The sequence below is a fragment of the Lycium ferocissimum genome, chromosome 1 (assembly GCF_029784015.1).
Source record: "Lycium ferocissimum isolate CSIRO_LF1 chromosome 1, AGI_CSIRO_Lferr_CH_V1, whole genome shotgun sequence".
In the NCBI taxonomy this organism is placed as follows: domain Eukaryota; kingdom Viridiplantae; phylum Streptophyta; class Magnoliopsida; order Solanales; family Solanaceae; genus Lycium; species Lycium ferocissimum.
Window position 1 is genome coordinate 72,900,756 of NC_081342.1, and position 18,654 is coordinate 72,919,409.

The 18,654-nt window shown below is 33.3% G+C and overlaps 1 long non-coding RNA gene across 2 annotated transcripts in view; it reads left to right on the plus strand.

Moving 5' to 3' along the window:
- Positions 1-12,574: 12,574 nt before the first annotated feature.
- The window catches only part of LOC132059974 (uncharacterized), a 7,637-nt gene continuing 1,557 nt past the window's right edge, over positions 12,575-18,654 (plus strand). For both annotated transcript variants that reach the window (XR_009415836.1, XR_009415835.1), the window contains exons 1-5: positions 12,575-12,868; positions 13,874-13,959; positions 14,270-14,343; positions 14,835-14,877; positions 15,420-15,527. This is a non-coding gene — a long non-coding RNA (uncharacterized LOC132059974). The remainder of the gene's footprint in view (positions 12,869-13,873; positions 13,960-14,269; positions 14,344-14,834; positions 14,878-15,419; positions 15,528-18,654) is intronic.

Here is an 18,654-nt window from a genome sequence, read left to right on the forward strand (position 1 = left end):
TCAAGTTACTCTGACTACAAGAACTATGGAATGCTTCATTAAGGCTTAATGGAATTTTGTAGCAAAACCTAAAATTAACTTGCATAATATCTATTTTTTTGTCAAAACTATTTGATAATGCGGAACATACTATAACATCCCACAAATTATGCCCGAAAAAGCAAAACATTTAGCACTTACTATAAAATGAAAAATACTAAACAACTTATGTCGCATAACGTAATTCCTATAAAATTTGTGTCGAGCAAGGCAAGAAATTGGATTTGGATTTTGTGACTTGAAGTTATCAAAACAATTTTGTTCACAACATTGTGTGTCACAGAGTTTGCTACGCAGTGCCTGCATTAGTCGAGCCTTGTCCATTTGATATTGGAATCCGCGACTTTTGTAGTACAAAAAAAAAAAAAAAGTTGAACCAAACTAAAAAAAAAAAAAAAAAAACATAAGTAGGTTTCACGCACTAAATTTAGTGCGTGAAAGGACCAAACTGCAAAATTAACAGTTTGACCTTTCACGCACAAAATTTGTGCGTGAATGAGCCCCACAGAATGGCAGCAATAGCATAAAGTACTCTTTATCCAAAAAGAGGTCAATTAGTTATTTGACCAAAGAGTTTTTTGCCATTGCATAGTTACTATGTACAAGTTGCTAAATTTGGCAATCTAAATAATTTCCTCTAGCCTATTCGTCAACCATTTCTTTGCCACGCGTCATAACCTAATTATATTTAATTAATCTTAATATTAAATAGACTAATTTTACTCAATAGCTTACCATTTTGGGTTTGGAAAATAATATTTCAAATGTTAAAAAGTAATAACTTTTAATTATGAAGAACTATTATAGAGAAATGAATAAATCTCATCTTAAGCCCTAATATTATCAAATAAGAAGATAATAACTTATTTAATTTTTGCATGAAATGGAAAAAAAAAAAAACTTTGAATTAACATTTCGGGTGGTTTTCAAAACTTTGAAATATCATATAACCTATAAACTATATTATCATTCGAAGTTGTTACTTTTTAATTTTCAATTAACATTTGGGACTAATCTTTTAAGTTTTAATTTTTAACTTTTTTTTTGTGTGTGTGTGTAGCGCTTCATACTTTAAATATGTCGTGATCATTTTGTTACTTGTGTAGTTATTATATATAATTTTAAAAGTATGAATATAAATGTTGGTTGGCCAAAATATCCTTCAAATATTGAATGACTTTTATACCTTTTAGTCTGATTTACGATATTTCTATTGTATATTTTGATAAATAGAAAAAAAAAAAACTATCATAGTTGACCATAGAATTTAAGACAGACTACTTCTCAATTTGGATTACCAATCTAAAGAGTTTGTAGTATCGTGTTTAATTAAGAAGACCATCCAACCAATAGCCTTATTTGGGTAGGAGTAATTTTGTACGTTTAATTAAGAAGATATCCCACCAGTAGCCTTACTTGCCTAGGATAATTTTGTGATCGAAAATTGCTTTGTCCGTATTAAATTTAAAATTTTAAAAATGATTAGGTAATTGTAGATCATATTTTAATAGGTTTAGATAGAATAAAAGTTTATTAAACTAAAGTAAAGTATTTATTTTAAGACAAAAAGTGCAGTAAATGTTCGATAAAAGTTGGCTTCTTTGTAAATTGGTCTCATTTTCATCTCTACCTCTCTCTCTCTCTTTCTTTCTGAAGATTTTCTCTGCAGTTGTTTCTCTCTCCGGTGAGTTCTTTTTCTTCATTTTTCCTTTCTGTTTAGTTTCTTCTTTTCAATAGCTTACTTTCTTTTTGTTTTAGCTTTTATTTTGTGTTCTCTGTTTTTCATTTTTCTTGTGACTTTTTACTCCAACAATCTGGAATGATCCATATATTTAAAAAAAAAAAAAAAAAAAAAAAAAAATCTTTCTTTTCAATTGCGAATGAACAGTAGATGTAGAGCAAGAAAGAGAAGAGTGGAAAGGAACAAAGCTTCTCGCTCAATTTCTGCTGAAAATTTTCTTTCCTATTTCTTGGCTGTTGTTGTCCTATGGTGGTTGATGACATTATTCTGTTATAGATAGGAGGAAAAGTTTTAATTTTTAGGTATCCTATATTTTCTGTTTTGTGGTTTTAGAACCAAATAAAAACTGAAGCGTGTGCTTCATATACATATCCAGTTGCAAGACACTTAAACAAACAAAGAAAATGGTCTGATCATCTCATTGTAGTGAAGTTTATTGGAGTATGCATATGTGGTCATTTTGTGACTTGCTGCAATTTCTATTTGGCTACATAGATTTGGTATATTTAAACTTGGGAATTTAAGCACTTCTTAAAATTATTATGCTATGCTTAGCTATTAAGTCTTTTTTGTGATTTACAATGCAATAACTCTATAACACACTGTGCTATATACGATGAGGTATTTTCCTGGGGAGTGTGTATGGTACCTATGACATGGTATAACTTTGTTCTTTTCTTTGTTTATAACTCACTGCAAATTAGTGATAATGGTAGATGAGATTTGTCCAGAAAATTGCTCTTTGGGTAACATATTTGAATTCCACAACCTCAAAACTATATTTTTCATATTCCAGTTATTTTAGTTTGTCTCAGTTGTGTATGGAATTTGAGGATTCTTTTGTATTCTTTGTTTGTTGCTATATATGCTGGTTTTCATAATCTTTTAGATAGTTCCTTGGTAATTGATTCTTCGAATTTGTTCACGCATGCCAATTTTAATCTTTCCCCTTTGTTTCTGCAGTTTTTTAATTGCGGTTGTCTATTGATATTATTTTGTTGTTTTGTTTCATCTTTTCTGCTCATTGTTGTGGTCTGTATGTTCGTGTGTTCGTGTATATATGAGCATAATTAACTAAATTTGTTTGAGCCGTTGGAGTATCCTATTTTTAGTTCTTTAACTCTACCAAAAGTTGTCTAATGAATTTGAGTAGATGTCATCCATTAAAAGATCGATTCATATTTTACATAAAACAGAGAGGCAAGGGAAATCTTGCTCAAGCACTTCATATAAATAGAAAGAGATGGTTACGGGATTAATGAAGGATAGAATATTTATTTTTATCCGGATAGAAGAATTCAAGTGCATATATCACTTGAGAAGAAGATATTGAACTGGCATTATGGTTTTAGCTCGAAGATTCCAAAGAAATGAGGTCAGCTATCATTTAAGTGGTTGCGCCCAAGTGAACAGTCAAATAAAATTAGTTTCAACTGAACCAGTATCTCAGTATACCAGTACTCATAATTCTATAGGCTGTGCAAATTTGCCTTTTGGAGTTGCTTTTCATATTTTAGACACTTATGCTTGATTAGGTTATTTCAAATGTAGAAAGTAGAGCTGGAGCTACAGAGAAGCAGGAGAGAGACTTATTATCAGCAGTAACTTTTTACATATCTTAGCTTGAGAATAGACTGTTAGATGGAAGCTCTACACCATTTCTGAAAATATGCGTTTCTGCTATTCCAAGGCAGTCAACCAGCTCTTTGGTGCATCTTAAGATTCCTGTTAGTGTAGATAAACAGGTCTCTTTCATAGAGAATCATGTTCTTATGTAGATTATCTACTTTTCGGTATTACCTCGTGTATATGGGAGGTGTTCCCATTATTAATAAAATTACTTACCTTAAACAAAAAGAAAGGCAATGAACCAGAACTATGATCTATTTTGGGATTGGTTTCTTTTTTAGTTCAGTTTCTGACTGGTGTATTTCATTGTTTATTCTGTAGCTTTGCATTTCCAACCGAATCTGCAATAGGAACTCCGGCCTGTATTGCAGCAGGAGTCTTATCAAGAAAAAGTACGATCAAAAGGTATGATAATGACTTTTGGAAGACGAGTTCAATTAATGCATTAATTTATTGACTTATACTTCAATATATATGTGTCACTATTTGGATGTGAAGATGGAAGATATTTGGTCTTGTGGAGTCACATTATATGTGATGCTGTTTGGTGCTTATCCCTTCAATAATCTTAATGATAAATTTCAGCCTATGTATAGACTATAGTTCATTTTAAAGTTATAATTGGCTTTTGTTTGACTTTCTTTGTCTCAACCGTTGTTTCTCTGGAGTGGTTTAGTTGAAACCATTGTTAGATATTGCTTTACATGTGGCACGCCAAGTTTTCTTTCCCAAGGCAATACTGCAATTGGTACTGTTAACAAACTTCAGTATCTTTTCTCTTTTAGTTTCTTTGTGTATTTGTGTATTTTTCTTTCTTTTTGTTTTTATTCTCTCTCTGTCTTGGTGCAAATCTTAGAATATAAATGGTATAGTCATTAGCTTTCTCAATTGCTTGAATGATGCTTACCTTTTTGCTTTCTTGCACCGTACTGAATATTGTGGCTATAGTATATCATTGGATTGTACTGGCACGCGGGAAGGAGAAGGCGAAGGCGCAGCAAAAAAAATCAGCTTTTCTATCGTGGCTTCACCTGCACAGTTAGCAATTGAGTTTCATGATATTTGTTGGAGTAGAGGTAACTATCATCCGATATTAAATTCTTTCAACGGAAGCCAAATACCAATGCTATATCACTCTTACTGTCACTATTCTTGCTGCTCCAAGTTTATAATTTCCAACTTTGTAGGAGTGAGATGAGCAACAACATTCTGTTAGATTTCAGCCCTCACTTAGTGTATGGCATGAAGGAAAATAAGTTCTGCCAGAACACTTGGATACTTTGTTTATGACCACAGATTACCGGTAGAGAACAAGGTCTAGACTGATCAATTTCATTTCAAAGATTTGAGGATTTTTTTTTTTTTGATATGGTTATCTCTTGATACTAATTGTTTGTGGCTAATTGCATGTCATAATTATCAATTCTAACTCATCAAGACTCGACTCTTAATATTGCTTTAATGAACTTCTCATGGGCTTGGTTACCAAAATTTGTGGGGTCCATGACTTGGGACTTTTTGTTGTTTCTCCTACCAAATTGAATCTCAACTTATTTGTCGTCATCTTTACTATGTGTATGCAGAGATGGCGGCTCTGAAAAATTTGAGCAAGATAGAAGGTGGAAGCAGTTGAAAGATGCAAATAGCTAACCTTTGCTCTCTTTGGGTGGATTTCATCGGTGATTTTTCGATTTTGTCCAACAATGGAATATCTTTTATTTCCTCTAACCATGCATCTATTTTAATCATGTTTTCCCTCTTTTTCTGTTTTTTGCTGTGTTGCATGTGTTGGTTAGGGCTTCATATAAATAATGGAAGTTAATTTACAGTTCCGGGCATTTGCTAATTTAGCCTTCGGTTCTCCTGTTTCAAAAAATATATACATATATTATCTTCTTCTTTTGGGTACTTTTTTCTGGGAGTTTTTTAATGCATGCCAATAATTTTACCGGATTTGTTTGTGTCTGTTTTTTCCCTCACCATCAACCAATTTTACTTTCATCACTGCAGTATTCTTCAGCTAGGTTTCCTTTTCTTTTTCCCTCAAATTTTTTATTGTTTTGTTTCTGGTGAGATTTGACTGACCAAACTGAATAGTTTGTTGCTATTTTGACATTGCCGAATTTGATCCATTTAGTTGGAATTAAATAAATATAATGGTCACACAAATTTTGTTTCACAGGCTTTTGAAAGTGGAATATGCTCTAGATTAAGGGACAATATTGAGACTGTAAGGTAATTTCTGCACTTTTTTGCTCTAATGTTATATGCTTTGTTACAATGAAAAATGGTTGTGAGTTAATATTTCATGTTATACACTATAGATGTATGTACTTCGGAAGACTAAATTAAATATTAAGAATACAGAATGTAGGCTTTAACGATAAACGTATGAAATCAGATTTCTGACAATAAAAGAAAGATGGACGTAGCCCAAATTGAGCAGACAGCAGACATCCATGTTTTTGTTCCAAAAATAGTGACAAAAACATAGGCTTTATATCACATACACAGCAATGAAACCTAAAAAAAGCAGCAACTTCTAGAAGGACAGTCGAGAGACTATGATGTGAGATGGCATCGTCTCTCTGAAAGTTCTACTACTAATTATTCTGATCAAACTTATTCTTCTTTTGAACCTCAAAGCATGATAACGGGGCAAGCTATCTTCATTAGAAACAAACCAACTTCTTCCTAGAATGGTTGGTTGAACTAAACTCTGATAACGTTAACAACCATGGTACATGCTTTTGTTAATGTGCAAAAGGTTATGCTTAGCGGTACTCTATGTGTTCTTGTCAGCCGAGAGAGGGGATACCACTTCTGCAATGGAAGCTTCTTCTTTACTTTTCAAATCACAATAATTGATTCTTTGTATCTATGTAAGAGGGTTTTAGAGGGGACAAAATGTATAGTCATAAGTACACTTAATTTTGTTAGAGGTTCCTTTTGTTGGGTTTATTTCATTCATCTATGTATCATTTTTCCTTGAATGCACAAATGACTAATTATTTCTGCTGGGTTCTAATTTGGTCTTAGTAATAACCTTTTGATTGTGAAAGTTTGTTGAACTCCTTAATTTATTTTCAATTTTGAAATACAGTGGGTCTTTCATTATGATTATAGGTGCAGCTCTGTCCTAAATGTGAGCTTTCTTTCATTATATTGTTTTTATGTTTGAAGATGACTTCCAGAAATTTACCTGTCTATGGTGCCTTGACATACTAACGTCTAGGGTGCCAATGCTTCTGTTTTGTTAGTTATTGTTAATATAATCATACTATCAAAATGCATTCTACTTGCACCGTCTGGTCAATGTGGTCATTTTTAATACACAAAACCTACACTTTTATCAAAAATACAAAAAACCCTAAAAGATTTGTTTGATTAGGTTTGGTTTGATATGTTGGGTCGGGTTTAAAAGTATTTACACTCCTACCATATTGCTCATGACTCATGAGATTCTGTTCTTCTTTAGTGCCATTAATGTTTGTGCTTTTTAACTAGATTTTGGTATATACTTCAAAGTAAACAGAATCATTATGGTTTGACCTTGGCTATATATAGACCTATTGCTGACGACAATTTCATTGCCTTTGTTTTATTGTAATTTTCTAATCAGTATATGATGGCGGGATGGTCGGCACTTCCATATGACCTAATTGAATCAATCGCAAACCAATTGAACACAGTTGAAGATTTCATTTCATTTTCCTCAGTATGCCGCTCCTGGAGGATAGTCTATAAAAGCAATAACTGGCATCCTAGTCTTCAATTACCATGGCTCATGCTTGGGGAAAAGCAAACCAACAACGGGCCCATACAACAATTCGTTAGTATGTGCAAGTTTAAGTTTCATAACTTGACATTGCCTGAAACTCAAAATTGTCGGTTTTGGGGCACTTGTCAGGAATCCGTCATCACCATTAACCCAAGATTTGAGGTTTGCCTTGTCAACCCTTTTACTCGTGTTTGCACTAATCTTCCATCGATTAGCACGTTAAACATCCAAGGTGATTGTTGGTTTTCTGCTATTCACAAAGCTAAACTCTTCAAGATTCAAAATGGATATATGGTTTTCATTATATATGGCTGTCATAATGATGTGGCATTCACTAGATTGGGAGATAACAGGTGGTCTTTGGTTCAATCTTTAGCTCGTTTTGTTGATGTTGTGTGCTTCAAGGATCAAATTATGGCACTTTCGTTTGTGGGAACATTCTTTTCTCTTGACACAAATGGAGTTGATCCTCCACGGATGTTGGAGATTAGTCCTCCTCCCGAACAAGAGCAATCTTGGCAGCGGCTATATTTGGCAGAATCATCAGGAGATCTCTTGATATTATTTTATTATGGAAGTAGATTCAGAGCGTACAAATTTGATATCTCGGAAAGGAAGTGGACGATGCTGGAGGACTTGGGTAATAATGTGCTACTTGTCGACGCCTATATTTGTACTTCCGTTCCTGCCTGTGGTCATCTAAAGTGCAATTGCATCTACTTTGTGGATGACAATGTGGACTTCTTGTTGGCACCCGGATGGAAATCTATGGGGAATCACTTGGGTATGTATAACTTAAGAGATGATTACATGAAATATATGCATTTAAGAAATGATACTTCCTTTAGGTATATTTGCCCAACCTGGGTACTTCCTAGTTTGTGGTAGGAACTTATGACATGCTTATTGTTTAACTAGATAATGGAAGAGCAAAAGATATCATCGTGTTGCAAGTATTAGTTTTGTGTATATCTTTGCATATCAGTGCCTCATATTAAATAAAGAGCAGGCAAACTCATAGAATGCTGTCTCCTGTTGTGACGCAAAAAAAAAAAAAAAAAAAAAAAGTTAATTGTGGACTGTCAAATAGCATTATCACTTCTGCAGGTAGGGTATTAGAAGCATAAAAGTTGCAAAGTAGAAACAAGATAATACCATACTCCCTCCACGTACCTTGTGTTTCATTTGAGGTCTCTGAAGACTCACTCACTCTCGTTTCTTTTCCTCTCTCTGCATATAATCACATAAAAGGAGTTGAAAACTGCTGATAGGGTGATCAGATAGATCGACTTTGTATAGGTCTGTAATTTCTTCATTTTGTGGTAACAAACTTACAACGAGAAAAGAACATGCTCCCCATATCTTTCACATTGCAATTTTATACCATACAATTCAATTTGAAAAAGCAGTCAACACAAAATTTGTTCATCTGTAGACAGCAGAGAGATGCAGGGTATCCCTCTAACCAAGTATATGGGAAGCATGCTAGAGGAGATCATGTCGGGCAACAGCTTTGTTTCTTAGTTCATTATTCTTACATGACCAAGACAATCATCCTTTATTTGAGAGAATTTATCTCAGATAAGCAATTATGTCAGGAAATCCCACCTTCTTAAAAAGATGTTCAAATTCATTACTGAAAACAGGGAGGTTGAAACACAAAATTCATTGCTGGAAATAAAGAGGATAATATTGGAGCACAGAAATAACTGAGCAAGGTCCCAATGATCCAAGAACATGCTCCTCACTTTCCCCAACCATTCTTACTCACTAGAACAAATCAAAAACTAGTAAACTTGATGAATATTCATTTTATACAGCCTCATTTTTATCACACTTCTTTGTCTTCCGTGTCAAAAATAGTTTAGTTCTAAACTCCTTTGAATAAGAAGGTTTTGAAGAAATATAAAATGGAAGTAACAACAGAAGAAGATTAAGCGAATAAAAGAGACTTAATAGGCATCATGGAATAGTATACTAGACGACAGGTCCTGAATACAACATTAGAACTTTTAACTTTGAGGGGTTGATATGAAACAACCAGAAACATTCTTTTTGAAATATCACTCTTCGTCAAGAATTGAGGACAGGATATTAAACAAATGGACTGCATAGCATTAAGTGCTGAACAAGCAAAAATACCAAGTTCTAATTTCTACGGAGCGTCGCTGATACAATTTAGTATTTTTCTATTCTAGAAGCATGGCCCAATTAGGCAGCACTAATATTTTTGCAACATCTCAGTCCGGCTTTCTCTTCTAATTGAAGAGAGTAATCTTCCAAAATAACTTTGCAGAAAAATCTCTTGCATAGTGCTTGAAACACATGTTTAATTAATATGAAGAAATGAAAGAAAACATCAATAGAAGAATAAGGTCATGGCTTCAATTGATGCTTATTGAAGGCCCAAAACAAACAAAGAGAACAAATAAAGTTGTTTATAGCCAGGCAAACTGAGAATACAATGACAAGCACTACGGTAATTTACCTGTCCTAAGAGAAAATTAATTTGACATACAAGAAGACTTAAAATGGTGGAAAAATTTAGATCTAAGTAGAAGAGAAGAAAAGGCAAAACAGAGAGGGAATAAGTTGGTTTATGCAAATTTTCTTGGTACCTCTTAGTATTAGTCCTCGGACACGTGCGGCGCACGTGTACCTCAAGTAATATATACGGTATGAATCAATTTAAAACTGCAATGTAATGAGTAACAAAAATTTTTGTTGGAAAGTACAAGCTGAAATAGATGAATAGTCAGTCTATTCGAATGACTCTTTGTTGAACTATAGATGATTAGATATTGTCTGAACCTACAAACTTGAACAACTAAGTTACATTTTGATGTTGTTAGGTGCAAATGTGTAATATATTCGTATGTTACCTAATATTTCTTTATATATGATGTTCTTAGTTTATGTTCCACTTCATTATTTTGGTTACCGACTTTAGCAATTCATTTCATTTATCCACAGGTTTTATCCACTTATGATTCTATAATCAGAGAATATTAGCACAATATATATATATATATATATATATATATATATATATACACTTGTTTTTTCCCATTTATCCAATGCTCTTATCAACTTCAGCAAATTTAAGGCATCAAAAATTGAAGTTCTTAGACAGTTCCAAGCAAAGACTCAAACTAACGTTAAGGCATGGCATATAAGAAGACTAAAAGTTAATCTCTAACACTTCTCTATAAACACATCAGTTTAATTTGTAAACTGTGTGCTTGTGTTAATAAGCTTTACAAAAGACAAAAACAAAATATTAGGTGCGGCCAAAGCTCATTGCCTCTATTGTGGATGTACAGTAAGACTTTTTAAATTTTATGTGCATTTATCCGGTGAAAATGGCTATTACGATGCTTAATATATACTCCCTCCGTTTCAATTTATATGAACTCATTTGACTGGGCACGACATTTAAGAAAGAGGGAAGACTTTTAAAACTTGTGGTTCAAAATAAGTCTTGAAAATTTGTGTGGCTGTAAATCATTCATAAAGTGAATTTATTTCCAAATTAGAAAAAGTTGCGTTATTCATTTTGACACGGACTAAAAAGGAAATAGATTCAAACAAATTGAAACAGAGGGAGTATCTTTTTGGTGACCCCGATAATGTAAAATCTTATTTACACTGACGATGTATAAAACTTTAAACTCACAAAAAATTATATAAGCAAAAATATATATTTTTTGAATACTCTTTTGAACAGGACATTTTATGAATATTTTCAAAGTGTCACGCATTTCAATAAAATCTTACCTTAAATAAAATACATTTTTATGAATTCTTATAGAAAGTAACACAGGAAAATGAACTTACTGGTAAATTGCAGTTTTCCTCTACTGTTTTTTCTAATGGTGAGGGTAATTATACATATTCTAGATTTATAGTCCATTTATATAAGCTGATCATTAAGCTGAATTCAATGGATTAGCTAAGATATATCATTATCAATCAAATTAGGTAACTGAAGAAAAACCAATAGCTCTTCAGTTTTGGAGGCGAAAAGCCTTAGACTGTGATAACACGTTCTTTCCAAATAACATCACACGTTCTTTCCAAATAACACTGCAATGTAACCATTATTTCCCATTTAAGATGACTCCATGGGATTAGATAACTCTTTTAGTATTTACTAGTGAAATTGCAAAAAAGTTAGTGAACTTACAAAATATTGCTTTCTCCGTCCCAATTTATATGACTCTCTTTTCTTAAGCGTCTGTTGATGCTTAACGCCATTACTATCACTTCAGAGTACGTAAAATTATATGAACATTGATAGTGTTAAAAGCAGAAGAAATGGCATGTCAACACAAGACTTCCCACCACATACAACGTTTATATTCTGCTTCCTAAGCAAAAGGAGCAATATAACAGATATATATGGTCATTTTTCAATCTCCTAAAAAATAGCAGATGAAATAGAAGTGAAAGAGAAGGTTTAGAAGGGAGATAATGAAATTATGTGATTGGGTCTTCCAAAAACAAAGGAACGATCCGTTTTTTAGTTAACTCTGATCTGATGGGTCCAACAAAGAATTCATTCTAACAAATATCTAAATTCTAAATAAAAAAAAAAATAATGGACTAAGATTCTAAATAAAGGTTTTGTGGTGATGGGATCACCAAATAATGTGTTGTAATGGAGGTTAGGCCTAGCCCCCCTCCTTGTAACTTGCTGCTAATGCAACACTGCACAGAGAAAGACTGGGTAACTCTTCAGTGGACAATTTGTTGATTGGAATAAAAGGATGATCATACTTGCACTTTTAAGGTTGAGCTTATTTTTCAATTTCTGGTTTGATTGATTCATACATGTTGGTATTTCACATGTTACTTGTGCAGGTTTTGATAGGTGTAATTGAGGTCACATCCAAAAAAAAAAAAGAAAAAAACTATTTCTGCAACATTAGTTGACGCTGCCTAAAAGATTTCCAGAAGCCTGAAACATTCAGTTCTCATTAGCTAATCAATAGATTATAGACAAACTCTAAACATTCAGTTTTCATTAGCTAATCAATAGATTATAGGCAAACTTTGTTAATAGTTGATGTGAGTTGTGTTTAATTGTGTGGAAGTGGCAACTCCCTTATTAAGTGACTTTCTTTTTTTGTATAAATCTGCGTTCTACTATAAATTTCAAATTGTAGCAGGTTGGTTTGTAATGCACTAACTTTCGTATGAGTGTTATATTTTTTAATTTGTTCTGCTCTAACACCAGCAATGTTGGCCATAGGCCCGTGCTCAGCATGGGCACGGCCCATTAATAAGTCGAGCTTTTGGTACGATGAAGGGCAAAATAGTAATTACTACAACGAGTCCATCCATCTTCCAACGTTGAAACACGTGTCCCGCACGGCCCTTCTTCTCTCATTCTCCGGGTTTATTTTTCAATGCTCCTTTTTTTTTCTTTTTCGATTTCATGTTATTTTCTTATATTGCTCGATGTAATTTGAGTTTTTGGTTTAATTTTGTTACAGGTTTTTTATGCTAATTGTTGCTGATGAATATTTGCCCTATCTATCACTTATATTCTCTTGCTCGATTCTTATTTTTCTGATCTGGCACAAGGGCTTCGAGGGTACAATAATCTTTGTGCTAAGCATTTCTAATCAATTGCCTCCATAGCGCAGTGAGGGCGGGTTGTGTGATTCGGCAAGGTGCGCAGGCATGTTCTTCTAATTTCTTCTGTTTTTTCCTGTGCTATTCACTTTTTCAAAGAATGAGTTCTATATTTTGCTGGGTGTATATTAGTGTAATATTCTTTTTGGTGATTATCGTTAACTTTTCCTATTCTTTTGGGTAAATTCTTTTTTTTTCCCTATTGCATGTTAGGAATTTTATTTGATTTGCTCATGCATGTTTGGAGACATTTTGGATAATTTTTAATTGTTGGCTAAAAATCTTTTATCCTCACAAATATTGAAGATATACATTGCTGATGTGACAATATGTTCGGTGATATGCCTGACCCGAAAAAGAATTAGAGACGACATGACTAATTAGGCTTAGTGGGGGAGAGAGTATACGGAAGGAAACACTCCAAAATTATGGTATTATGATGAATAGCTAGCCAAGAAGGCTGATAAGGCTGATATGTCTTAAGGTATGAGTTGGGAATCATCTCGATTTTATTTAATGGGTTTGCTAATAAACTCATGTTAAACTTCACTTTTGCACTCAAGTAACTATTTGCTTAAGCTAAATTTGATTGTGAATTTTAGCCAATCTCTTTGAACACAAACATGGTGCTAGCACCTCCAAGGACGCAAATAGAGATGGGACAGCGTAAACGAATTGGGACAAGCCTTAAAAGTCTTAGAATTTTTTGTTGTTGTTCAGGTTTGTTTCATGGCATGCAAAATTCCTGTTATTTATGAAATGGCGGATATTATTCGTTGTTGATGTTATTCCTACTAAAAGCTTTCCTCATGAAAATTGCAAGTTTTCACTTGTAGCAACTGTACCATATAATACTTGACCAAAGATAAAAAGGGCAAAACAAAAATATCAGTCCCAATTTTGTCTGTCGTGAGTTGCCAGTTGTCTATGGATGTGTAGTGCGTTGTTTGTTAGTTTTCTCTGTTCACTGAGTATTTAGGTTAGTTTAGATGAAGGGAATAATGATGGTGCTCCTGTATTATTGTGGTTAATTTTGATTGCAGCTTTGGGACGACGGAGAGCCACAAGGTACAAGGGAGAAGCATTTGGAAGAAAACTGCTCGCACATATGGTTCTTTTACTGTATAAGGTTTGTGGTATTATCTTTTTATGGTTCTACATATATTATACTCTGCTTTTTTGGATGTCAATCTTTACAACTTGAATCATTTAGTAATTTCTTTTGCCTATGTAGTGTGAAAGTTCATTTCCTTCATAAGTGTGTTTTGTCTATTCACTGTGATCCCCTAAATTAACTTTGGTGATGCTACTTCTGCAAAACAACATACACACGATGGTGAACTTATAGTTCTGGACTGGATTCATGAGTACCAGACGTCTATAGTCATGCTTCGGTTCTTTCTTTCTTCTTTGATTTTTTCGCTTTCTATCCCTTTCAGGCTCGCCTTTTTCCTCTAAGACCATATGCAGAGAATTTGGCATAACTACGTAGATTTCAAGCATGGCTTTGGAGGTAATTGAATTTCTTTTTTTAAAATCTAAAAAATTTCAAGGTTTCCGTCTGTAATAGTGTGATTGTATTCCTTAAAACAGTAAAAATTTGATCCCTAATCCTCTATATAACTTTATTGGATTGATGTTTGGGTGTATTTGAGATTTCAACTTAAGTCTTTAAATCCATATTGGTATTTCGATCTGCGTTCTATGTGTTCTGCGATATCGCTTGTCGTACACGAAAACATATCTTACTTTTTCTTGCTCAAAAAGGTGTCAAAGACGATTTTCTAACTGAACTGTACAACAGTTGTCTAATGTTATGCATGCGAATTTGGATTTTTTTTCCTACGGTTATTTTGGAATAAAGTTGATTAGATAATTTCTTTTTCTGTGAATTGATTGGAATTGTACTCAACTAGATTTATTCTGTTAATTTGTCTATATTTTCTGCATTCGTGTGTTCCCATAACTCATGTTTTGAAGGTTGAATTTTAATGAACTTTGCAGGTGTGCATTTTATATTTGGTCCGTCGAGCACTTAACATTGTTCGTAAGTTCAGTTACTGTTTAACACTCTGTAGGGTAGTTTCTACTGTAGAAATTCTGAGGAGATATGAAGCTCAAAAAGAAGATGGCTAACTGTATTATTGGTCAACATGATAGACTAACAGTGAAGTATAGTCGTAGAATATAACGGATTTGGATCTTCTGTGTGCAAATTTTTGTGTGATTATTGTAGCTCCTCGATTGTTTTTGTTTATTTTTCAAAGAGTGGGTTAAATTGTTGTCTAATTATTCCTGCTCATCTTCTTTTGCTTCTCGCAAGAGCACAAAGAAGAGGAGCGGGCAAATTTATGCCGAAAACTTCGATTTGCTCATTAATTGATATTTCGTTTTCCATAAATTCCCGAGCTGCACGATCACTTTCGATGAAACTCTTCTTATTTAAATTTTCACTAGCTTTATATTTCTTAAATTAATTACTATAAGCAGTCTTACACCCTTTTATTAATTTGTATTATTCTAGACATTAGTAAGGTAGTTTTAGCTTGTATTATTCATTGAACTAGGGTTGCTTAAATCTGTTGCCAGAGACGAGGACATTTTGACAGATGATCAGGAGGAAGTGCAATGTTGGAGGGATTCATTTAGTGAAGAAAGCAAAATAGTATAATATAATTTGCCAAGTGGTTACAATGGGTACAAGGCTCTCCTTCTTTTCCTCTTTAGTTTTGCTCTAAATGCGTTTAGTAGATTAAAATCAATGTGATGGAAAATAAAAGATTGACACTGAACAAAAACAAATCAGTGGTAGAAATTTAATGATTGCTTATAATGAGCTAATTAAACATTAGCCTTCAACTAATGTTTCCTCCCAAGTATATTATTGAAACCTTATTTGTAATTTACAGAAACAAGAAGTATATTATACATATATGTAGAAACCCTATCTAACTTCGTATTGGGAGCTCACTCTCATGGTATTAAAGTATCTTGTTCTGGAAGTTGTTGTAAGGAGAAAAGGGTGTTGTCATTTTTAACTTTTTGCTTCTCTCTCTGCGTCTGTTATGTACCTTCTAAGCATCCGAATCTTGACCTTGTGTTGTTTTGGTTGCTGGAAATGTTTGTGAACTCAAATGTTTTCTCTTCTGCTTGTAACAAAATTGTCAGGATGATGAACTAGCTGTGAAACTGAATCCAATTATTTTACCTTTGATGGCTTCGATTAAGAGAAAACGTAAGTTGTCCAATGTTTGAATTTTTTGAGCGTATTTAAATGCTACAAAAGTATAACTATGCGACTTTTTTGCATGCATTATCATTCATATTTGCTACGAGGCTTTATTGGTGATATTCTATGGACTTCCTTATCATTTACCTCTGTATATTAATTTGGTGCCCATTCTTACTGAGCCTCTTATATGTGCGGGATGATGAGCTAACAATATTGATGTTCGCAAGTTTAAGCCTATTCAAAAGGCAAGTTCAATTACGAGGTACTCTATCCCCCAACTAAGTTTAAGCCCAAGTTACACCAAAACTATTTAAACTTGTGATGTACAAGTTATAAGGCTTCGTATTCGTCCGTCTTTCTTCTCTTACTTGTGGGCCCTTCCTTAATGTTGCAAGTGTTTTAAAGTGAATCAGCATTCACTTTAATTTTAAAGTGAAGAAGCAGCATTCACACATATTTGACGAGCATCTCTAGGTTTAAGAGGAATTTGTTATTTATTCCTATCATAAGAACAACAAAGTTAGGAGAGGAAATTGTTTAATCAGATGTTTTTTTCTAACCATCGATTGCTCAAACCTACCCACAACAATTTTCTAATTCTAATGCTTGACTTTCTTTCCAAATGATACCCGGTAAATACGTGTTGTCAACCGCAAATGCAATAAATCCAGTATTTCATGCAATTGTAACATAGTTCATACATAAGATGGTGGACCGCCTACATACGATCATGAACAATCTCGTTGTTTTTGTCTTTCTATAAGCAAGTTGAACAATGTACTCTCTAGTAACTTTGTTCCCCCAACGAATGTACATAGTATGAAGCATATCATGTTAATATTTAGTTTAATGACATTTGTTTATTTGGATAATTTCAACTACACAATGGAACCACCGTGAAATTACCTTCCCCGATCGTTCAACCTCATTTGTGCAACGATGTTGGTAGAAATGCCCGTGCTATGCGGGAGCATCGTGGCCATCTAGTATGTTTACAAGTAGGGATTATACATCCAAGACTATTAACTTTTTTGTTGTGATTTTTGGTTCACGTTTTTATATAAAATCATATATAAGACTCTTTATCACCACACAATAATTACTCAAGTGTTGGACCTTATTCGAGTAAACTCCAAACTTGTGCCTAATTTGATGTTTCAAATTTGGAAATTAACTTAAATTAGTGCATTGCACTTTCACCTTGTGGATTCAATCTCTCGTGAAAGCATCCAACGCTTACGCATATATCTCCGATTGTAGCGCTCGAAGGTTTTTAATTTATGAATTTTGGAATCATAATTTTGTTTGCTAGTTGGTTCTGTATCGACTATTCTGCATCTTAAATAGTAATTTTTTTTTTTTTTTAACACAATACAAGATTAAACCAACATTACGAAGTTCTGCCAAACTCGTAATTATTACTACGATTCTGCCCTTGTTTCTGATCTACTTTATTATCAAAGAAATGTTGGAAATTAAAGTTTTAAATTTATCAATACTATTGCCCTCTTCACCCCCCGCGATATTTTTAAATCGCGCTTTCTTTTTCCCTTTTAAAATAAATTAAGGGCGGGGGAGACAAATTCCTTATGATATATGTATGTAGATGCGGGGGGAATTTAGTCTGGCCCAAAATTTTTCACCCGGCCAAAACCCAAAAAAATCGATGTATATCAGGGTAAATTTTTGTTCATGTATAATTAAAATTTTGAACACCCCGAAAATTCAAAAGGCTGAAACAAAATTTATCCGGTTTTTTTCCCGAAAACCGAGGGGGAAATTTGAAGAGCCCCTATGTAGATGCATGTTTAAAAAAGGGGGGGGATGGGCTAACTGTTGAAAATTATTTAAATATAACTTACTAAAAATAAAAGTTTTAAATGAGATGATTTTCTTTTAACTCTTTCTTGTCCAACTCTTTACCTTAAAAAAAATTTCTAGCTCCCTTTCTTTCTTAAAAAAGAATTGCCCCTCCTTAATTTATAAATTTTAAAACCCCGTAAAATTTCCTAAAAAAATTTTCATTTTAGTAGTAGTCTCGTAAAAAAAGGGGGCATACATCTCTTTAAAGGGGGCGTTTGGTATTTGGAAGGTTATTAGGAATTATAGTCACAGGATTATAATCAAATTTTAAATTTTTGCGGGTTTGGGAAAGTGGGATAAAATAATACTAACCCTTTATAAGATTCCCAAAAATTTAAAATTTTGGGAAAAAATTTATATCTTGTTTTTTTGAAGGTTAATTTATCCCAATTTATCTCGGCCCGGAGGTGATATAAAATAATACAAATCTTGATGAGATGAGATGGGATATCCAAAATTAAGTTTGGTATAAATTTTATACCTTGATTAGTTGAAGGTATAAATTTATCCGACCAAACAAGGTGTAAAATTTTCAAAACTTTCATTTTCCGCCCTTTTTTCCCGTAAAAGGTGCCTTGGAAAAACATTTTCAACGTATTTCTCCAGGGGAAAAGAGTATGCTTCATGTTTTCAAGAGTACCCCAAATATTTACACCATCAAGTTTTAACAAATTACTCAAAATTCTAAGTATTGGTAAAATTTTTGAACCAACTAAAAGTCCTTTAAAA